Genomic DNA, 25,136 nt, shown 5'->3' on the forward strand with positions numbered 1-25,136 from the left:
ACGTGAACTCTCACTATAACTTGTTAGATCTACATGTAGTGTAGGCCATCGAAAGTATAAAAAACGAAACGAAATATAGATCTATATTTTAATTAGATTGTCCAATACCGAAATTTCGGTATATACAACAGCCCGAATCGGTATTATTTTCCAGAACATTACTCAATAAAAAAAAAATAATAAAAACTTGACCGTATTTAAAATGAAATTACAAAGCCTATCGAATAGGTTATAAAATATTCATTTATTAGATGAGTAATTTCTATCGATTTTCCGGCCGACCGCCTCTAAACTTAAATTTCTTTTAAGTCGTCTATCAATAAATAATGACCAAGTTAGATTTGTATATCGATTTCACATCTGCTTTGCCCGATTGTTGATTCATGTTTGTAAGCGGTAAATATAAATACGAAATTTTATAAACTAATCGTTGATTTGTATTTGTATAAAATTCATAGTGCGCGAATGTGCAGACTAATAATATGAAATGAGTAACTTTTTGTTTTGGGTGTGATGGTCGTTTGTGTTTTCTTACTATCAACTGATAGAAAAAGTATTACCATTGGACGAGTGATACCTCATGGGCGGATCCGGGGGGGGGATACAAAAACAAAACAACAAAAAAACATGTATCTCTCAAAAAATTTCAAGGCAAGCCTCCTCCTGTAAAAATTCCTGGACCCGCCCCTGTTCATGGGTCAAAGAGGAATTGACCAAACATATTGCAAGGCACTTACCAATCTAAAGCACATTTTCGTACTCAAATCTTCTGATGTAAAACAATTTTCACCAGATTCATAGAGAGAACAGTGGTTATCTTTGTTGTCAAACATAAATCTTCTACAATTTTCAAGTGTCGAACAAAATCTGCTACAGTCAAACAGCGAGAATTTGGTTTCCTGTGAAATGAGGCCATAAATATTACGGTCTTTACAGTAAGAACTTTCTTCTAAAACACTGGTTTTAATATATTTAGAATCTATACTAGCATATACGATTACAAATGTTGGTAAAAGCTGAATTATAAGAGGAATAGAACAACCCATCTCTAATATTTAACACGTTTTGTGTAAAGGGTTTCAAGAAACACGAACATACAATAATCCGTGTCTCGTGCCATATATACCCCTTTCTATTGATCTTATCAGAAACATCTTTAGTTAAATGTTATTGTAAGATATCCCTAATATTATTGTAAGATATCAATAATAACTGTCTATTTGCGCAATACTCATTATAAGGCTTAACCAACTGAACATATTGATATTTATATATACTGTATTCAGTAGATAAACATTAACAAAAACCTGTTAAAAGGTTTGCTTAAATTAAGAAAGATCGTTATGTTTCTTTTAGAAGACATGGCGATGTAGTGTATCACTTATGTCAGTAATGGATGTTTATACACATAATTTCTTTGTTTTGCTTTGTAATTCTGGTGTACTTTGACCAAGATCTCATCGGTATTAAGAGTTCCAGCTCCCTGGAACATTAGATGCTGCAGACCAGTCTATTTATGACAAGAGGGTCCACCCCCTCCAAAAACTGTTTTGATACTTTCTGGTAGATTTGGCTGTACCAATCTGATTAAATCACAGATGCTATTTCGTTTCGTTTTTATATTTCAAAATTTCGTTTTACTTGTTTTTACTACGCTAGGATCCAGAACTGTGGGTATCCTACTAACACTGACTGGTATCAAATGTCTGACGTCATAGGGCCAAAGGCCACTCGTATGACCCCTGACGCGACCTCCCACTACAATTGGTCATAACGATCATCATGTAATACTAAGGGGGGGGGGGGGGGTGGATGGCCGAATAGTTAGCACGTGCGTGCTGTATCATAAGGCCTGTCATTGAGTCAACTGGCGTGGTTTCGAATCCCCGGTTGTACGTGACAAGGAGTAGGGCCGCCTGTCCAACCTCGTGGGTTTTCTCCGGGTCCTCCGGTTACCTCCCACTGCTAAAGACCCCTACGCGCAAGCGAATTATTGAAATAAAATTAAAAACCATATGTTAGTCCCGAAATGACCTAGTTTGTGTCGAGTGGACGTTAAACCCCATCTCTCTCCCTCTCTCTCTCATGTACTAGTACTAGTAGAGGCCATCGAAAGTATAAAAAACGAAACGAAATATTTTAATCAGATTGTGGCTGTACCGAATAACATCCTAAAAGTTTACCAAAATAGGAGTACCGGAAAGTCTCAAATTGTCGGTGTAAATGAGTGGTTTTTTTTAATGTCATTTTCCTTTAAAAGGTAAAACTTCAGACAAGCATAATGTCTTCAATTTTTAAGAGAAATAAAATGAAACTGGCCCCTTTCTTAAAGTTGCCAGGCCCAATATTTCATTATGTAATGGTTTTCATAGATGTCCGATGCTCCCTTGTACCATTTTCGGGGATGCCCCTACCCCAAAAACCCGCGGTTGAGAACCCAAATTTATGAATAGGCATAGCTCTGCACCATTTAATCATAAAAGTAGCAAATTTGGTGCCAGTGAAGATATACCAAATAGTGTTTACTGGTCTTTCATGATATTTTCAGGGATACCCCTTCCACCACCACAACCTCCGACCGAAAACCTAAATTTACGAATAGGCTTAACGCTACAAATTGGATGTCAATAATTCATATCCCCAATAGTGTCAACTGGTTAGTTACACCATTTTTAGGTGTACCCCTACCCCCACAACCTTCAACCGAGAACTAAATTATAAGAATAGGCATATCTCTGCACTGCTTCATTATAATATAGTAAGTTATCTGAACTAATGTTTTGGTAAATATTTCATTTTGTGCCTAGGGGTGCTATCTGGTCCCTTATACCAACTCCTGGGTACACCCTCCTATTGGTAAATTTGGAACTCAGTCGCAGATTTTTAGGGGTAGGGCTACCCGTAAAATGGTATAAGAGACAAGTTAACACCATTAATTATCTTCAAATGAAAGAAAAAATGACCACAAAAAACATTAATTTATAATACATTATACGGTCTTGAAAAAACCATTTAGGATTGTCTTGCACATTAATTAGGCGAATGTCGGCCTTCTTGGATGTTACAAATCCTTACCGCTTTCCGGTGTTCAAAAGTTTGGGATGACATAAAATACACTTACATAAACGCAACAATGCATACAAAACGTTTTATGCAAATTGTGTGTGTGTGAGTGTGTGTGTGTGATTTAAATTGACAAATAATTTGTGTTTTCAATGTCGAAGACCTTGGATGATAATGAGTTAGAGACTTAGCTACTTTAAGCAGGTTATTACACGCATAAAAAAATGACCATAGTTTAATTTAGAATATACAAATGCAGTCTTCCATTCTCCACTGTTATCATTAAATTGTACAACTTATTAAAATTAAATTGGTGTTTAACGTCCTGTTGTTTTGTACCGACTGAACTAATGAAGACGGACGCTACGACCTACTATTAGTCTTATATCGAATTCCATCTGTGATGGGTACTTTTATGTACACACTAACTGTTACATGAAACCTCTCAAATTTTCGTCCCATCCGAACGAAAAAATGCACTTTTTGTTACAAAACTTGTAATACATAATTATTATTATCTGACTACATACACAACAAATTCTCACTACAAACACAGATTTACACAGAATAAATATATGAAAAAAAGTAAATTTTGGCTGCATTGTTGTGACTCACTAATACATACAACAGTTTCTATCCGAAATAGTCTAAAAGAGTAAAATAACAGTAAAATGTTTAATAATTTAATTATTGATACTCTCCAGAAAAACAAATGTCTAATATGGTAAATCAATTATCGCGTAGTTTAACAAACCAACAGCGAGGCTGATAACCACCATCGGAATAGCAAATGAATAGATCACGCATATTAATTAATTGCATATTTATCTTTTTAAAAAACATCGAACAATCAAACTGCTTATATATACTTAACCTAAGCAGAAAATGCTCGTGATCGAACCCAGAATTAATTAGAATCAAAGTTATTGTGTGCCAGCCCATTCAAATTTCTCATCTCTGCTTAGCCTTAGTGGACAGTGTTAAAATGCGTATGGCTCTTCTCTTTGGAACCTTAAAGGGACAATAACACTCTTGCTGGCTTGAAAGCTCCAGAAAATAAAAAATAGCCTTATTCTAAGTACTAGATGTGTTAGTGTCTTACCTGTTGTGTAAATTATCCATTACATCCTATTTTACTTGTCCAGAGGGTTCGAAAATATTTTTAAATCGAAGTTTCATTTGAAAAGGTTTACGTTAGACGTTTCAAACCATTATGTTGAATTTTTCAAAATTTTTAAATAAGGTGTGTTAAGATGAAATTTGTATAATCAATTAATTGAAATATTCTAAAATAGTACAATTTGTTGACCAGAATAAAGATTGGGATATATTATTCCGTTACAACAAGAGTGGTATTGAGCCTTTAAAATAGACGAAAATGTGTCTAAAGGCACACATTAATGTAATAGGAATGTCGTGAACAGTCCAAATTGAACGGCAATCATTTACCTCTGCTTAGTCCAGGCTACACGCTTTGTTTTATTATTTTGTCGTTTGTGAATGAAATGAAATGAAATGAAATGGGGTTTAACGTCCTACTGTTCTGCTCTTAAACTGGGCTAATGAAGACGGGCATACGCCATACAGTGTGCTATGAGGGAAATTTTGCCCGGGCAGCGGCGCTACGGCCTACTTTAATATCGAATTCCAACTGCCAAGGGATCTTTTACGTGCACGCCAATATGTACACGGGACCTCGGTTTTTCGTCCCATCCGAACGACTAGACAGCTGTCCTTGTCAGGCCCTCCGTCCTGCATCACTGACAAGGGGAAACCACGCCGGAAAATCTGGATGAACTTTCTCGGCCAATGAAGGCATCGAACACCCGACCTCCGGGCTAGCGAGCCAGCGTTTTACCCACTTAGCCACGCGATCCCTCCCGTTTGTGAATCAGCCATTCCTACTTACTCCTGCATTGTCTTGTAGGATATGTTTATCTTTGTAATAAAACCCGAAAACCACACAGTACACGACTCGTGTACTGATTTTAAAATGTTTATTGTGTCTTAAATATTGGATTACCTTCCCAGATTTTCAAAGCATGATAACATCTTCAATATTGATTGAAATTATAATTCGTGTTTTTAATTTCGAATATTATGGAAAATATTGAATTAGAGGTTGAGCTCCATAAATTGTAGCTCACCTGATGAATTTCCACACCAAGTCTGAACAGCGTACCTCAAATAAATGTTTTTGTGTTCTCAAGTCTTTATCAAACAAATCGCTTATCACAAACTAGAAGCAAAGTTAACGAGTTCCAAAGCCTCAACCAAAAATTGCTTATCTCTTTCCATATAACTGTTATGTGTATACTGATAAGGAATGAGATTTAACGTTCTACTTTTCTGCACCAATTTGGCTAATAAAGACGACTATATACTACTTAACAAAAAGGCAGCCTAAGCAGAACATGCTTATCATTGAACTTAGTCAAGATATTGATGTAATGAAACAATACACCAAGTTTCACCACTCTAACTTAATTTGAATTAAAGTTATAATCCTGCAAAACCTGAAAAGAAAATGCTTGTTAGCGCGCTTAGTCAAGATAATATTGTACACAATGAAAATATAAGCTGTCGGGTCACACAACTTCCACCAATCAAATCTGGCCAGGTATGATTACTTTTTTGTCATGTTAAATTCAATCTGAAAGAAGAAATGTTGTAGCAAATAGAACGAATATCGAGTTAAATTCTAAAATATGGATTCAGTGATGGGTTATCAAGTGTATTTTGTATAAGTTATGACGACATTTTAAATTCTAGACAATAATATTTAATGGTAATTTAGAAGAAATTTGTCGATGAAGTTTCGATTGATACAGCATGCAATGTTTCATCAGAAAGCAATTAAACTGTCGAAATCCAAATACAGCTGCATCGCCCCTTTGAAGATTCCTCGTTCATGAATATTTAAGATATCATGTTATTATTTTTTTAAAAAGAAAATAACCCCTCTCGCTTTACAGTTTAACTGTTAAATCGTTTAACGCGATACAGGGCATGTGTACATTTGGTATTATAGCGATGACAGCGGCATGTTTAAATGAACCTGTCAACGCTGAAAAACGCATTCGAAAGTATTAAAAATTTAATACAGGTATTCCACGTTAAAAAATACCATCAAGACAACAATATACATCTACAAAAACGTAGATTTGATGAGACTTTATAGAATTTTGATTGAAATCGTAATTAGGATAACCTGTAATGTTTAAGTCTTGATGTGCAATTTTAAGCAATGGAAATCACTTGCAAACTATAATCTTGATTGAAATCGTAATTAGGATAATATGTAAAATTAAAGTCCCGATGCGCCATTTGAAGCAGTAGAAATCACTTGCAAACTACAGCGGTTTAATTCCGTTCAGCATTTACAAAAATATGTGGAATTGAAATTTAATCGATCTATGATGCTCGCTGTGCGATAAGCCCGCCACCAGTTATGATAGACCTGATTTAGATCTGATGGAATATAAGCCGTGACAAATGGCGCATCGTTACTGTAAGTTATTATACTATTAGTTCTTCATAAGACTTAGTTGTATCCATCGATAATCATTCCTATGTCCTTAATAATCAAGCCAGTGCTAAGTAGCGTCAAAGGGAAGACCATTGTCAGATCTTCTACCATTGACATTAGCTCGCAACAGACTGGTTGATCGAGGTACCACCATCCACCACTGAAACGGACTGGACGGTCATTATAACTTAAGTCTCGATCATATGTCGAGAAAGATCTATTGTTGATGCTGTACGTACCGTTTGTTAAAGAATTACCAGAAGGATGACTTGAATGAGGATAATAGGATTCCATCATAATTCTGTAATGGTCGTCAGCGTTAGATTTAGTGAAGCCGCCATAGTAACAATGACAAGGTCGTTCTGTTCACCATGTGACATTGCCACACTTAAACTTCAATCTCGGGAAATGAAATGAAATGAAATGGGGTTTAACGTCCTACTGTTCTGCTCCTGTTCTGGACATGTTTTTGAAGGTGGATTGGCAATCTATGTGTTAATTGTTAATGATAATCAACAAATATATTAGTGAGTTAGATGAATCAAAAATAGTATTAGACATCCAAATTATGCTACCTGATAAAGGTGGACATAAATTAAGTTCAAGTAAAAGTTACCATTACCACCATCAAGGTATCAAAAAGACTGAAAACAGTTCTGAATATTTGAATGATGCAAGTTGGAAACAAGATTTCATGATATGTATCTTATAAACTTCACGAAACACGAATCAGCAAAAGACACAACTGCAATTGTAGGTTGGTGTTTCTACAAGATTACATAAATATATCTTCAATGGTTTATGAGATATTCACCGGAATAAAAAAATTGTTTCCCAAATAAACACACTTTTCGATTTTTAAATGCAAGATATCTGTAGTTAATCAAAAGTTTGAAATGTGTACTATATTTCAAAAAGACATCGTGAACGGTTTATAAGATATGCTACGGAACATACATTGTATACCCAAACTAAGTCAAATTGGTTTCCGTGGATACACAATTACATTATTTTCATGAATTAATCGGCAACTTAAGGCTAAAAAGAACAAACATGTACTGGTCCGAAGTAGATAGCTTAAACCCTTTAAATGTTTGGTGTAAGCTTACCTTTAATGATATATTGACATTGGTCACCATAGTTACTGATATCTGAAAACAAAACAATTTATGAAAAAGACAGCATTTCATGTAATCCCGTCTAATCTTCAACTGGGAACTAAAATTAACAAGCTCCAAACGTATCTGTAGTCCAGTTGATTTGAGGTATCATATGTCTGTTTTCCTTCAATTGGTCGATTTATACCCATGTGGACGTATTATGCCGTCGTCCAAGAGTCAGTTCACATTTTATAAGTGGACACTATACAGGTCACAGTTTGTATCTGATTTTCCTGGATAGTTTTTACACGCCGACATTTTTATGTGGACGTATATTGTCGTCTCCTCTGTCCGTCCGTCTACATTTTTTTGTGGACACTCTACAAGCCACAATGATTATCTGATTTTGACAAAACTTCAAATATAGGTTTATCTCCCAAAGATCCCAGTTTCTTTCAATATTTTCATGTATCGGAAGATAACTTCATGGATTATGGCCCCTGATCGTACGAAAAATCCAATTTTCAGCTTCTGGGCACTCTAGAGATCTCACTTTTTTATCCGATTTAAAATGTTCCTTTCATTTTCGCGTATATTTGAGCGAAAATGGCGTTTTTAGTTTGTGGACCCTCTGGACGTCACAATTTTCTTTATCACCGTTACATCATAAGGACGGTTGAGATTGGATTTCGTGAAAATCGGATCGAAACTACCCGACAAAATGGCCACCCTCGTACCTCTATAGATCTCAAGTTTTATTTGATTTTAAAAAACGTTCATATTATATAATATTATATCACCGTTACACCGTAATTACAGTTGACTTCTAATTTTGTGAAAATCGGACCAAAACTTCCCGTTAAAATAAAGCATGTAATACCAAGTTTGCGGACTCTGTAGAGGTCACAATTTTTAACCGATTTTGACGAAACTTAAACTTCAGTTTGATATTGACGCATGCCGGACCGTAACATCCAGGATTATAACCCCGTATTGTGCGAAAATCGCTTTTTTAAAACATGTTTTCTGTTCATATCTTGCAGCATGTGGGCGTATCTTGCATGGCAAACGCTTGCTATCCGATTTTAATGAAACTCAAAATATAGGTTTATATCCCAACGATCTCGGATGGGTTCGATTTCAGTCGGGGAGTCCGTTCGCATTTTTATGTGCACAGTTTTTATCCGCTTATAATGAAACTCGACATATAGGTTAAATCCCAACGATCTCTGATGGGCTTGATTTTGGCATGTAACGGACCGTCACTCCAAACGTATCTGTAGTCCAGTTGATTTGAGGTATCATATGTCTGTTTTCCTTCAATTGGTCGATTTATACCCATGTGGACGTATTATGCCGTCGTCCAAGAGTCAGTTCACATTTTATAAGTGGACACTATACAGGTCACAGTTTGTATCTGATTTTCCTGGATAGTTTTTACACGCCGACATTTTTATGTGGACGTATATTGTCGTCTCCTCTGTCCGTCCGTCTACATTTTTTTGTGGACACTCTACAAGCCACAATGATTATCTGATTTTGACAAAACTTCAAATATAGGTTTATCTCCCAAAGATCCCAGTTTCTTTCAATATTTTCATGTATCGGAAGATAACTTCATGGATTATGGCCCCTGATCGTACGAAAAATCCAATTTTCAGCTTCTGGGCACTCTAGAGATCTCACTTTTTTATCCGATTTAAAATGTTCCTTTCATTTTCGCGTATATTTGAGCGAAAATGGCGTTTTTAGTTTGTGGACCCTCTGGACGTCACAATTTTCTTTATCACCGTTACATCATAAGGACGGTTGAGATTGGATTTCGTGAAAATCGGATCGAAACTACCCGACAAAATGGCCACCCTCGTACCTCTATAGATCTCAAGTTTTATTTGATTTTAAAAAACGTTCATATTATATAATATTATATCACCGTTACACCGTAATTACAGTTGACTTCTAATTTTGTGAAAATCGGACCAAAACTTCCCGTTAAAATAAAGCATGTAATACCAAGTTTGCGGACTCTGTAGAGGTCACAATTTTTAACCGATTTTGACGAAACTTAAACTTCAGTTTGATATTGACGCATGCCGGACCGTAACATCCAGGATTATAACCCCGTATTGTGCGAAAATCGCTTTTTTAAAACATGTTTTCTGTTCATATCTTGCAGCATGTGGGCGTATCTTGCATGGCAAACGCTTGCTATCCGATTTTAATGAAACTCAAAATATAGGTTTATATCCCAACGATCTCGGATGGGTTCGATTTCAGTCGGGGAGTCCGTTCGCATTTTTATGTGCACAGTTTTTATCCGCTTATAATGAAACTCGACATATAGGTTAAATCCCAACGATCTCTGATGGGCTTGATTTTGGCATGTAACGGACCGTCACTCCCTGGATTATTGTCCCTTATTTACGAGAACTCGCGTTTTTATCTTGCGGGCAATTTGTATTTGATTTTAAAAACCGTTCAAATATAACTTCGCTACGCCATAATAACAACTCAGCTTGAATTTAGTGAAAATCGCGAAATGTGAAATATGTACAGGTTTGTGGCCCTCTGATTTAGCTGGAACTTAACTATATGTTAAGGATCGAAAGATCGTGGGGTACATCGGACTTTCCGTGTGAATGCGATGAAGGCTACAGTTTTAAACATATTTTTTTTTCAAATTTGGTTAGAAGCATGACAGCACAAATCCTTTTGATAATCAGCATATCGCGACCATTCGTTATGCCCCCTAAGCCGAAAAAAATGTGAATGCCATAGAGGCCCATTCTTAACACAGATTTGATGTGAAACACTGGGATCATAGAAGGAGGAACCCTATCTATATTCAGACTCACACGAAAAGGTGCAATTTGCATCTCACCATTACTTGGAAATTTTTCTTGGGTAAGCGGGGTACTTGAAAGAAACAAATAGTTCGCCTTTTTGTGAAGAAAATTTTGGTTTTTGGAATACCATTTGAACAACTAAACAGAATACCAGGGACATTACAACGAATAACTATATCGGAAGGTACTTACCAATCTAAAGTCGTTCTTCATACTTAAATCTTCTGTTGCAAAATAGTTTTCGTTTACGCGTAAAGAGAACAGAGATGGGCTTCTTGGTAAAACATAAATCCTCTACAATTTTCATGATTTGAACAAAATCTAGCAGACTCAATCAACGACAGTTTTGGTTCCTCTAAAATTAAACCCTAGTACTTACTGTTGATACAGTCAGGACTTTCTTCAATAACTCTTGTTTGAATGAACTCGGATTCTTGACTAGTAGATACGACCATAACAAATGGTAATAGTTTAAGGAGAAGACAAATTGAATCACCTATCTCTAATCTTGAAGATCGCAACTCTTAAGAATTGGAGAACAGAAACACTGAAACGTAATACTCAATGTAATGAAAGGCGATCGAAATTGGCTTTCTTGCGGTTTTGCTACTGACCTAATTGTATTCCCAAAGTGTTGTTTTGAGACACCATTTAAACATACATTAATACATTATGCAGGAGCTAAATTTGCCTATTGTAAGTCTTTATTTAGGCTTCAGATGTTATAGGAATTATTAATTAGACATTTATTTACATGGCAAGCTCAAAATCAACTCTATAGACCGTCGGATGGCTTAGATTTAAACAGTCGTCCATTTAAAATTAAATCAATAAATGTCTGATCAAGCTAACGTTACCGTTAGTCGCTGACGTCACTACCGGAAACTGGTGATGAAAGGCCTGCCAAGCGAAAGTACCATTGCCATTGAGAATGTTACTTGATAATCTAGAATATGGGGGTGGAGTTATCGTCTGTCAAACAAACGATTGGAAATTCTCGTAGACCGTGCAGACATAGTTGATGCATATTTCTAGTCCAAGGTTCCAACAGTGACACCTCCGTTCAAAATAAAGTAATTTGACTGAAATTTTCAATACTTTCTTTTTTTATCATCTTTTTTTGAATTATTATAGCAAGAATGACAAACTCTTTGTTAAACTCTTAACTAATGTATCCTTAAGGCTGTTTATCTGGTACAGAATTCTAAGAAAATAGGCAGTTATTAAATTTGGCTAGAGGAGAATACAGACTTAATGACTTTTTGTATGCATTTCTTATTTCCTAGACAATGACGACATAACTTATGAAATGCAAAAAATAACAAAGACTTCATGTTATTTACTAATGGGAATGTGTTCCAGCCCCGCTTGATCAATGACACAAATTCAAACCGAAAATAAACTTGTGGTTATCGAAGGAATCGCCTAACATATATTTGCGTCAGTATTTTTTCCCTGTTATTATAAATATAATATGCTTTTTTTTATTTTATATAACCGTTAGAGATGCATTATGTAAGAGCCAAACCTTCTTGTTGCAGACCTTTTTCTAGCTTCAAGTGTTATATAAATATTTAGAGATGACAGGCCCATTAGAAAACAATAATTTAGCGATAAAATGAAGAACCGAGAATATCGTAGCAATGGTAGTAGACAATCAAGATCATTTTGTCAAAACTTCAAACTCTCGTCAGTTCGTTCTTCAATATTTCCATTCCCAATTACCTATATTTGAAGGACAAGCTCGTTATCTAAGTCTTGCATGCAGAAGTAAGAAAACATGTAGGGCTAATTGTTAAATCATAGTAAGTTCAAGCCCGCCACGGGTCAAGTTGAAAGTAAAGATCATCATTATTTAAAACACACGCGTGTAAAATACCAAATCCGTTTCAGGAATTTGGACCAATTTTATTACTAAGTTATGAATTTGAATATCGACAGCAATGCCCATTTTAAACAAATTCGCCAAATTGCAATGGGACATATCTCAGGAGCCGTTACTCCAATCAACCTGAAATTTGGAATACCAGCTTTTGCATCTACATCAAAGGGGGTGCGTAGTAGGCAAAAGCTGATATTGATATAACATTTGACAACAATCGTGGCACCAATCTTATACTTCCGGAGTATTTGATACCATCTACCATAGCATTCTGTTCAATCAACTGTAGTTATCTGTGGGAATAAAAGGATCAGCGTTGGATTGGTTGACGTCTTATCTAACTGACCGAAGCCAATGTGTCCATACTAATAGCAGCAACTCTGTATCTAAACCGCTGTCAATTGGAGTGCCCCAGGGATCGGTACTAGATCCACTACTTTTCTTACTGTATGTACTTCTACTTGGTACAAATTATTCATAAACATGGATGGTATCAGCTATATCGTGGTTTTACCGGTTGATACGCAATTGTATAAAACATTCATTCCTTTAGACCAGATGTCAATACACAGTTCCCTAAAGAAGCTGTATAAATGATATCCGGTCTTGGGTGAATCAAAACAAATGAAAGCTGACCGATGAGAAGACAGAATTCATGATTATATTACCAAAATCAAAACTGAATACTTTCAACTTTTCACAAAAACTAAACATCGGCGATACTGAAATTTAACCATGATGTAAAGCACGGAATCTAATTTTCATCATGGACAAGACAATACTATGTGTAAAATGTACATGAGATTAAACCCAATATCAAGAATCAGGAGGTATCGTACCAAAGATTCATGTGTTGCAGTTATGTATTGGCATTGATCATTTCTCATTTGGACTATGGAAATGGACTCCTGACTGGCATGACATTCCAGATTTCTCACTCAACCGTCTTCTAGTTATGAAAAATGACTGTACTCAAAATGTTCCCAAGTCATCTTCTAGAGATCATGTAACAGAAACTCTTAAAATTTTGCATTGACTTCCTGTCAAATGAATGCTCTTGTAGGGTAAAATAGAGGTACCGTCTGGTATTTTATGTTTTGGGGTTTGTCATAAACACATCATATTTGTTTATGTTTCAAACGGATATTGCGCAATATAAATGGAAATTTACCAGATATTTTCTCAAGGCCTATGTCCATAATTGGGTAATTGCGCGTAATCAACCAATCACCTAATTAATAGAAGAATGGCTGGCCATTTAAACATATAAACAAAGAAAGCATCCATACCAAGTTTAATAGTTTTGATAGGGTTGCTCAAACTATTGGGACAAAAATTTACAACTACAGAGTGGCTATAAATATATTATATTTAAAATTATAACATCTCAGAAGGTACAATCCGCAAATAACTTTGGAACTCATATATGTTTATATACAACTGGCGTTAGTTTTGTCTTTGATATGCATAGCAGTTACATCTCATATTAACCTGTCATGACGTCATCATAGGTTGACATTTGGTTCATATCAACCTGTCGTGACGTCATCTCGGGTTGATATATTTGGTTCATATCAACCGCTGATGATAGAAATAATAAAAATAACACAGAAATAAATTTTTATTCTTTTGACAATTCAAATTTTTTATGATACAGTTTGTAGCATTCCTTTGTAAAGTATTTTATGGTACAGTCCACTAACACAGTCAATCAAATCCTTCTCTATAGTCTGAACATACCGAAAAGCTTCACGGTTCAGTCAGAATTATCGGAAAAGATTGCCTTTTGATCCAACTTTTCTTCAGCCTTCGACTAGCTAGTAGTAGATCCTCGTCGGAATTTGCATTCACGTCAATTCCACCGACAATCTGTTGGCTAAAAATAATTGATTATTCGTCTGATAACGTATTATTATCCATTTTGTTTTTGCTTTCAATTCAATTGAACCTATATATGGCGACAGTATAAATAATGCATTCACGTGATTAATTCGGTAAATATCCTATACGTAATCTTAAGATTAGTGTACGATGTGTTTCTTTCCGTTATAATGTCTGATATCTTCTAACGTTCACCCGACTTCCAAAGCCGGTAAGTGACCCAGAGATTCTACGAATCAGATACTGAACCCCGGATAAAAGTGAGAATATAATTACTTTATTGGCAACTCTGCAGGCAACATACTCGGGTTTTAATCTGGATCACTGCTTATTAGTCCCCTAGCGCTGATCCGCGGGATTACTCTTAGCCTACCGGCCATTTTTGTTCTGCGATATTTTTAAAATTTAACTTACAGATACTTTACTGATATTTGGTACACTGTGTTTGCACAGTTACGGATCTTTTCAGATTCCGTTAAATTTATACTGAATTAAAAGAAATGAAAATCCGTTAATTTTATACTGAATTAAAAGAAATGAAAATTCTGTTTTCTAAGATGAAAACTTATCAGTAACCTAAACCGAAAAGATATGTAAACATTGTATATTGATATTCTTTCAGTATGTACCGACATTTTCGTTTATGTCATCAGTCAAACATGATATATAATTCCATTGTTGTGATTCCAACTCGATATGGATATAAAGTGTCCATAGTATTATAGACTTAGATTATGTTTCATTATTGTAGCCTAAGACCCCCGTCAGACTGGAGTGGCGTCCTTACCGCGACGGAAAATGTCCGCAGAGCGCGTCAAGATCGCCATAAGCGCGGAAAAAGCGTGGTGGAAACGCCAGATATCACGCTGTGGTCTCCATGGTCGTGAATGGTCGCCTAGTCACCGCGTTTGTTTTAAGCATGTTCAAGTCAAACGCCAAGGGGCCATATTCCGTCGCCGTAGCAGCGCAGTAAAGGCGCCACCCCGGTCTGACGGGGTAAAGAACGCGACTTGTTTCAAGTTTGTAAATTTTGGGGGACATTTTCTCGCGTTGTGTTTAAGTTTGCCGGCGACCTTGTGCATTTTCTAGTCGCTGTGCGGTCGCAGCAGCGCAGTAAGTACACCACCCGGTCTGACGGGGCCATAACCTGCTGCTGATGTAAATAAAGTTATACTTACAATGTTGGTCGTCTGTTTATATCTGATAGTGTTACATCGTCTTATCTGTGTAAAAAAAGGCAGGAGAATTGCAAGTTCGTAACTCGTAACATCATGTTGTGTTGCACATACTGACTCGAGCGAGGTAAGCAAGGTCTTTTTTCCCACTAAAATGTTCCTTTACATTGTTCAGGCGTTCACAGAGACTGACACACGACCGTTTAGCAGTAAAAAGTTCTCTTTCGACAAGGATTCAATAGGACGGTTCCTGAACGTACAGGCGAGTGTAGTGAACTAGTGAATATTTACCCCAGATTACAACAATTACTAATAAATCCCGTGAATGTGATGACTGGACTGGACTGTTGCTTCCGCAATAGTGATATGACAGTCAAGATCTAGGAGAGAGGGAGAGAGAAATGGGGTTTAACGTCCACTCGACACAAACTAGGTCATTCTGGACTAACACGTTTCAATTTTATTTCAATAATTCGCTTGCGCGTAGGGGTTTTTAGCAGTGGGAGGAAACCGGACGACCCGGAGAAAACCCACGAGGTTGGACAGGCAACCCAATTCTTGTCACGTACAACCGAGGAATCGAAACCACGTCAGTTGACTCAATGACAGACCGTATGATACAGCGCGCACGTGCTAACCATTCGGCCACCAAGCCGCTAAGATCTAGGAAAAGCCGTAGCTTGCTTCTGTATATTAGAATATGATTTTCTTGCGTCGGCTTATGACCATGGATTGGTTTAGGGCGAATTTCCTCCATTTTTACTATTAAAACAAGATACATATTATGTAGTGGAATATTAACCTGTGTAACTTGGGGTAGATCTATTTTTTAAGGCCAACTTAAGATTTCGTCAAGGTCGCTGAGATGTAAATAAGGTTAGGGCACGTGATTTTTAGCGAGATTGTAGGTTAGGGTTAGGATAAGCGTTAGGGTTAGGGTTGGGATTAGCGCTAGCCCTGTTTGTATCTCGAGACCTTTGACCAAACTTGAATGTTGGTCTTATGAAATAGACCCAACAGTGTAACTTGCTTTTATGGCGACAACATGTTTGAAGATTAAGCCTTTTGACAATTATGAAAAACCTGAAACCTGTTTGACCATTTTTGCACCTTGATATAAGTTATTGATACGCGTTTACTGACATTGCAAATTTGTTAGACATTGATCGAATCGCTACTAATAAACCGTTTAATGTAATATTATTTTTTAAATCACAATTCTTTACGTTAAAAGTTATATCTTATGTCAACAATGGAATGATGGATTAAAAGTGGTTGATTGTATTTTGCCACAGGTAAATACGGATGCAATTGTTTTTGTAATTCCTTCAAGAAGGCTTTATCACAAAGTAACACCAAGACATTATATTGTTATAGGGAAACTTACCTGTATTTGTAAATGCTAAAACAATACATTGTGCAACATTTTCTTTATACGGAAAAACACAATACTCTTTATACGTCTGGTAGGTTCATAAACTGTGTACCTCATCAATCACATGATGGAGTATTTGATTAACTTGACCCACTTAGCCTTTATATGCATGTTGTAGTGATCAAGTCGTTGTTAAAAATAGTGAGTAGTTGAGTTATAAAACGAGATAAAAAGTCTGTGTGTTTCAAAACGTTCATCTTTGCCGCAAATATGTTCAGATTCGCTGCTTGATTCCAAATGCAAGAAGTAATATCAAGACCAAAAAAAAACCCCATGCCGTGACTAATTAAGATAAGATCTATTACCATATGTAACCAAATTATTACTTAAAGAGGGATAATTTTGATATGCAAATGGTGAACGTCCAATAAACCCAACAGCAGCCGCTGATGTTCTGTACCAAGGCAGCAGACAATACATATGTCTCAAACCCACAGACCCATCCCTACCCTTTAGCTCACTGAGTGATACTTCCTGTCAAGACGAAGAATTATTATAAGAGATTATGAGAAAATATTATTTCGAAACCTATTATTCATAACAAGAACTGAATGGCACGAGATTAATCAGAATACATTAGTGGACCACCCACACAGTTTTAATTAAAGCCCCAAATAGTATAAACGATGATTATACACATACTTTTCATTACAAACACTGTTTTACAGATAAACAAAATTCAATATACATACAAAGCTTCTATCAAACATAGGCTAAATGACCAAAGTAACATTAAACCTGATAATTAGCCATTTACATAATAAGCATTAGTTTAAACAAAACTGTCAGTGGAGTTTGGTGTGGGGGCAAGATTTTCCTCATAGCACACTGTATGGCGCATGCCCGGCTTCATTAGCACAGTCGGAGAAGACCAATAGAAGCCTATTTCATTGCATGTAACCTCTATCACATTAACAAGCCAATTGGTCACGGACGGGCATGGGTGAGGACACAATATGCAAACTTAGGTGTAGGAAGAAAGGATTTTATTCCACCGATAATCCAGCTATAAATTGGCAGATGCCTTATCTCCGCTCTTTTTAAAATCTATCATCATTATTACACTTTACAGCAGGATGTTTTACACGAATATGGATTCAATGAGCAGTTACGAAGTGTGTAAGTTATGGCGACAGTTTAAATCACAAACAATACTATGTTACGTTTGAAGTTTCGATTGATATTGTTCATTCAAGATACAGCCATGAATATTCGAGTTTTCATGCCTTATTTAAATTTCCATTCTCACTCCACATTTCAGCTATTAAAGCTTGTGATGTCAGTGATGCAGGGTGTGGGGGCATAGGAAAAGAGTACAGTCGGTAATGGAGGTGTCATCTGTACATTTGACAGGATTTTTAACAGTCAAAATAGGAACCTGGATAACTCGTTTAAAATTTATGATCTCTCCCAATTTTCATAATTTGATTGTGAACATTTTCTAGACAAGGTTTGGTGGAGTTTGGAAAAGTTGGACCAAGTCCAATATCTTTCGGAATTCTTGTGGTGAAAAATTCCACGCAAAAGCCCTCAAACCTTGCCATAAATGATATTTTCAGTGTTTCATTTACACTAATCTGTTTGCATATCAGATTGTGGGGTCGAAGAAATTAGATGGTATAATGCAAGGAATTTGTGCAAAGATAAACAAATTATCAAGAATTCGCGTGACGAAAATTTACGCCCATAGAAACGAATTTAAATCGCCATTTGGGTGTTATATGAATTTAAAATTGTGTAATGTTACCCCTAATAAGATATAATTGTATCCTACGATAATCATTCCTATTTCCTTGATCATCTAGCCAATGCCAAGTAGCTTCAAAGGGAAGAACATTGTCGGATCTTCTACCATTGACATTGGCTCGACAACAAACTGGCGGATCGAGGTACCACCATCCACCACCGAAACGGATTGGGCAGGTATTATTACTGATGTCGTGATCATATGTTGAAAAGGGCCTGCCGTTGATGCTGTAAATACCATTAATTAGAGAATCGCCAGAAGGATCATAGGAACGGGCAGAATACTGTAGCATCGTAATTCTGTAATCATCTTCAGCGTTAGTTATATTGAAGCCTATATAGTAACCATGCACAAGATCTTTTCCTTCGCCATGTGCCATCACCACCGTTAATGTCCATATTGGGTCATTCTGAATAATATCATATATGTTTTCTAACCCAATCCAGTAATTTCCATGGTTGTTTCCGAATCCAACAGAATAATCATGCCAAGTTCTGTTGAAATCGGTTTCCAAACAAATCGTTTCTCTGCTATGAATAAAAGTTAATCCTCCCCAATCAAATACACATTTCACTTCTAAAACAGGTCCATTGATCGAAGGTTGAATGAAGGACATTAATGACATTTTTAGAGGTACAACACCCATTTCTATGCCATCCGTACAATCTAAAAATAGAAAGTATTATATTTGTCGAAATTGTTTTTCTTCCATAAAACATCCCGATGGTTGGTATTACAACATATTTCTGAAACCTTGATTGCGATAGAAGGAGATTAGGCGGAAACAAAAAAGTAGGGGACATTCAGAAACAATACAAAACTGTGGAAATGCACTGCTGTTTTTATTAGAGGTAACCAGTGTATGTTAGGACAATTGCCTACTCATGAACATAAACAGTTCATATGGGCGGCTTATTTGACGGCTCCATTTCACTCGCAAAGAGATACACGTCTCCCGATCATGTCCCAGACATGCTCTATAAGGGAAAGGTCAGGACTCATGGCCGGCCAAGGCATATGGACAATATGGTGCAGCTGGAGGTAGTCATTCACGACACGAGCGCGATGGGCACGGGCATTATCATTTTGAAAGATGAAACGTCGACCTGCACGTTGAGCACGTTCCTTGAACAATATGCAAGTCCGTTCTGCCAGTCATGGTCATTCCTCCCCACACCATAACAGACTCACGATCGAATCTGTCTGACGTTAACGTTAGCATGACGCTCATTTACACGCCTCCAAACGCGAGCACGCCTATCGGTGAAATCCAGAGTAAATCTGGACTCATCTGAGAACATTACACGCTGCCTACACCATTGACGCCTGTTTGCAGTGTTCTGGCGCGTTAATGGAGGCACAACACGCGGTCGTCGCGCATGCAAATGGGCTGCATGTAGCCGATTTCTAATCGTTTGGGGTGTAACTCGAATTCATGTAACTTAGTACAAGTTAACAGAAAGCTGATTGGTCGTTTGTCCTCGATTTCGCGTGACCTGTGTAGGAATGTATCGATCCTGGGCTTGTGTAGTGACTCTGGGACGACCTGAATGAGGTCTATCATCATCATTGTGTGTTTGTTGGTACCGGTTCCACAGTCTGCTGATCACAGACTGTAGTGACACATTAAGCATGTTGGCTACTGTTCGCTGTGTAGAACCCATTTCAAGCATGCCAATAGCACGTAGACGTTCATCATGTTGCAAATTAAACGTAACACACTAAAGCAAAGATAAGCTAAACAGTAAATTGATAGGAAAGCAAACCGATAGAAAAGCAAACATGGTTAGGATAAACCAGCACGCGGCAGTTTTCATCAACTTTTCCTTAAAGTGTCAAATTTGACAATGAACCCCTCCCACGTGTATTGCGCTATTGCGTGTCGCACATGCAGCTCGGTGGTTCTGTTGGGGTGATAAGTTCTTCATCTGTGAACATACTCTCAAAGCATGTAAAGTGTTCATGACTATTTATCATATCAAAACCTGCATATATAGGTATTTCAATATCCCCTACTTTTTTTGAAGAGTATATAACTGTAAATTGTATATTAGAACTCTACAATTTCATTTTAAAAGTTTACCTTTAATAATATATTGACATTGATCACCATAGTAACCAATCGAACACTTTGTACAGTTAACAGCGTCACACGTTGATGTCTGAAAACAACAGAATTTAAGAAAGGAGACTACATTTCAATTAATAGAATCAAGGAAAACATTTAGGAGCGATGTCAGAATCTGACAAACCACATTACGTTAACTTTATCGAATAAACTTGTAAATTGGCGAGACGATTAAATGCCAAAAATACACTGTTAAATGGCCAAAATTACCGACCCAAAACGTTTTCCCTATCTAAATATCAGATTAAGCATTGTTTACGGCTTTTAAGCATTACTGAAATTTCGGGATTTACAACGGTATTCTTAACATTAGTTGTATCCACATATAATATTTGGGTGACCAAATGCAACTAACGCTACGGTGGTGGATATTGTCTATTAACAGAAACTTAGAATAATCTGTTCTCGGCAAAGCGGTCTGTGCTATAAATAACGTTTATTTATAATCTAGACACGTCTATTTTTCGTGACCGAAGTAGCCAATATTTGCGCTATTAGTCTTTGTATTCAAAGCCCAAGTTGAAAAATATATAAAATTGGATTTAACGTCCTATTCCGACCGGGATGAGCCACCGTGGCCCCCCAAGTCTAAGAAATAAAAGGTTTATATTAACCATATTGGAATGGGGCAATAGAAGTTAAGGATATTCATATGTTTAACAAGCCGTTGTCATGCAAGATACGCGCACATCTTGCAAGAGATGAACCGACAGCAAGATAAATACAACCATAGGCCATATTCCAGGATGTTGGTTACGGACATGCGTCAATATCTGACGGAACCGAGAGTTTTTGGATATAAACACATCTGTTAAGTTTCTTTAATATCAGATAAAATTTGTGACCTCGAGAGGATCCACAGCCTTGGTATTACATGCTTTTTTATACTATTTGCGTTAAGGGACGTGGCATTTTGTCAATGTCCGTCCGATTTTCACGAAATTCGATCTCAACCGTAAATATGGTGTAACGGTGTTATATGTGAACGGTTTTTAAATTCAAATAAAAATTGTGACCTCTAGATAGGGCCCACAAGATAAAATAATGATTTTTTTACAGCCAGGAGCCATAATCCATGACACTAGGGTCCGATATGTGCCATTATCGATGTGAACCAAGATATTTGGGATATATCAAAAAGAAGCGAGATCTGTGGGTTATAACCATACATTTTTAGTTTCATCAAAATCAGATAAACATTGTGACCCAGAGAGTGTTCACAAGCTAAAAACGTGATTCTGTTTACAATCACGGGCCATAATCCACGAAGTTATGGTCCAAAAGTGACCTGCACAGTGTACACAACAAAATGTGAACGGAGTTCCATATGGACAGGAACGACAACAATATACGTCCACATGAAAATGTTGGCGTATATAAATTATATGGTGTAATTGGTCTTAAAAATGAGGGTGGGAGTGGATGTTGAACGTCCAGACGACACAAACTAGGTCATTTCGGAACAAACGGATGGTTAAATTTTATTTCAATAATTCGCTTGGGCGTAGGGTCTTTAGCAGTGGAAGGAAACTGGAATACCCGGACAGGCGATCGTACGCCTTGTCACGTACAAGCGGGGAATCGAAACCACACCCCTTGACTCAATGACAGAACTTGTGATTCAACGCGCACTCGTTAACCATTAGCCCCCCCCCCCCGCCCAAAGAAATAAGATGAGGCCTAAAGCCCTACTGTCCAGCTAGTGAAGACGCGACGATTGGAAGAGTGTCAGATTATCCGATAACAGTTTTTTGGCCAAGTAACCGTAAAACAGGAATATTTTGGGACATTACAATAAATAATACAATCTGTATCTCACGATATGGTAGCAATTTATCTGGGCGTACTGGAAAGCAACAAATGTTCATCTTGTACTAAGTAGATGTGTTGGGAACCATTTTGTTCGGATACCATTTGAACAGAATACCAAGGACATTACAACGAAAACTCATATCGGAAGGTACTTACCAATCGAAAGCTGATTTTCTTACTCAGATCTTCTGATGTAAAACAATTTTTACCTGACGCGTATAGAGAACAGAGATGGTCTTCTTGGTCAAACATAAATCTTCTACAATTTTCATGATTTGAACAAAATCTAGCACAGTCAATCAACGACAGTTTTGGTTTCTGGAAAATGAAACTATTGTAGTCATTATTCTTACATTCAGGACTTTCCTCAATTACTCTTGTTTGAATAAACTTGGAATCTTGACTGGTAGATACGGCCACAACAAATGGTAACAGTTCAAGGAAAACACGAATCAAAATACCCATCTCTAACCCTGAAGATCGCAAACGTTAAAGAGTTGGGTAACGCAAACTCCCAAGCTTAATAATTGGTTTGATATAAATTTGATATAAATTTTCTTTTATGCTGTCTCCCTATTGATTTAATTTTATTTTGAAAGACAACATTTATGACCGGCTATTTAGTACAGATTTGTATGATAATAATCAATTATTGTACATTGCCACGGGATTGTACCGACTTTATTATTTTTTGTATGCATTTCTTATTTCCTAGACAGCGATATAAAATATGGAATGGGTAAATCAACAATGACGTCAAGGTATTTCCTAATGGAAGTGTGTTCTAATCTCTTTTGACCTCCAGGCAAGAACACATTCAAACCAAAAATAAAGGTGTTACTTAATTATCTGACACATATTTCATTTAAGATAAATTGCTTCAATATTCGAGTGAATTGTATTATTGATTTTATTTAGTATGCAATTTGCGTCTAATTTTTTTACAGTCAATATTATAAATATACTACTTGTTTTAATTTTAGTTTAAATGCCCTTTAAGTCAGACGATTTTATTTTTTCGTACAACTTTAGCAGGCGGTGATATAAAGAGAGGGGGTGAGAACCTTCTCTTTTCTCTTCTTGTGACTTGAGAATCTGGATGGAATCCGGTATACGGAATCTGCCCGGAATTTGGCTGGAAACGACGTGGTTGTTTTAAGCGTAGTCTAACTTGTTTGGATATATCTTCCCTACAACGGAGCAGAACAGTAGGACGTTAAACCCCATTTCATTTCATTTCATTTGTTCCCTACAATATAAACGCCTCGTGAGATGACCCCTCCCCCTTTTCTTTTTTTACAAAATTATCATATTGTCCTCATCAATGTATTTGTCAATGCTGTAATAACTTGTAATATGGCCATTCTGTGTCTGTCTTTAAGTTCTCGTAATACTACACTGTCGCAATTGATTTCGGGTTTGGGCGCTATTAATTGAAGGACACGGGTGAGCATAGATCATTTTGAAGATTAGAATTCAATTAATTAGTTTAGATTTTTGTCTGGCTCCGCTGAGCTGGCCGTTTATAAGCAAAGAATACACCCAAATCAAGCTTCTGGGACGCAAATATAATCATAAAATCTCAGAAGGTACAACCCTCAAATAACTCTCGAATATCTATATAACATCGCAAATACATAAACATTATACCGTATAACAGATATTGTATAAGCAAACAGCGCATTAATCCACGTTTAGAACTTCAGAATGCTCTACAATGTGTTTCTTTCTGTAAAAATAACCGATATCTTCTAGCGTTCATCGAGCTTTAAAAACTAGGAAATGGCTTGGATATTTTACGAACTGGATACCGAACCTCAGAGAAAAGCAAGGATATATTGACTTTATTGACAACTCTGCTGCCGACATATCTTGTTTTTTTTCTGAATCAAAACGGAACCGTGCTTATTAGTCACCTACTTTTGAACTACGGGTTTTCGTTCCGTCCACCTGCCATTATTTCTCTCTTCTTTTTTTTTAAAATTCAACTTCCAGATACTTGATTAAAATTTGGTACACTGCTATATATAGCAGAGTTACGGATCAAGTCCGCGTTTACTCATGCTCGGTATCCCCAGTGGTCTCATTCTACTCCACTATACCCTGGGTTAATCCATAGGGTTTCCACGATTTTAAATTATCTGCTCTGGCCTTGATTGTAGTTTACAAACCAGTCTTACTAATGAAATTTCCTTCGTTTCGCTTTCATTTTAATAAGGGTCATTCGTGTCATTTGTCAGGTGAACCTCTGTCATTCGTCTGGTAAACCTCTGAAGTCCGGCAGAATTATGACTGAACCTGGAAATTGTATACAAAGTGTATTTTTATGATTGATGTTAGTAGTCTAGGGTGTCCTCTTTGAGAATCTGCCGGATGAACCTCGGCCACCCTTGAGCGTTTTTAGAAATGCAAGATGGCGTCCAAGACAACCGCCACATCAAATAATCCCCTATAGCTCCCATAGTATTTACTCTAGGATGAAAATTTTGGTGTCTAACAGTATGTTTCTGGGGTCAAGGAATACACTGAAATCATTTA

Source organism: Patella vulgata, chromosome 2, assembly GCF_932274485.2.
Source record: "Patella vulgata chromosome 2, xgPatVulg1.2, whole genome shotgun sequence".
NCBI classification, from domain to species: Eukaryota; Metazoa; Mollusca; class Gastropoda; family Patellidae; genus Patella; species Patella vulgata.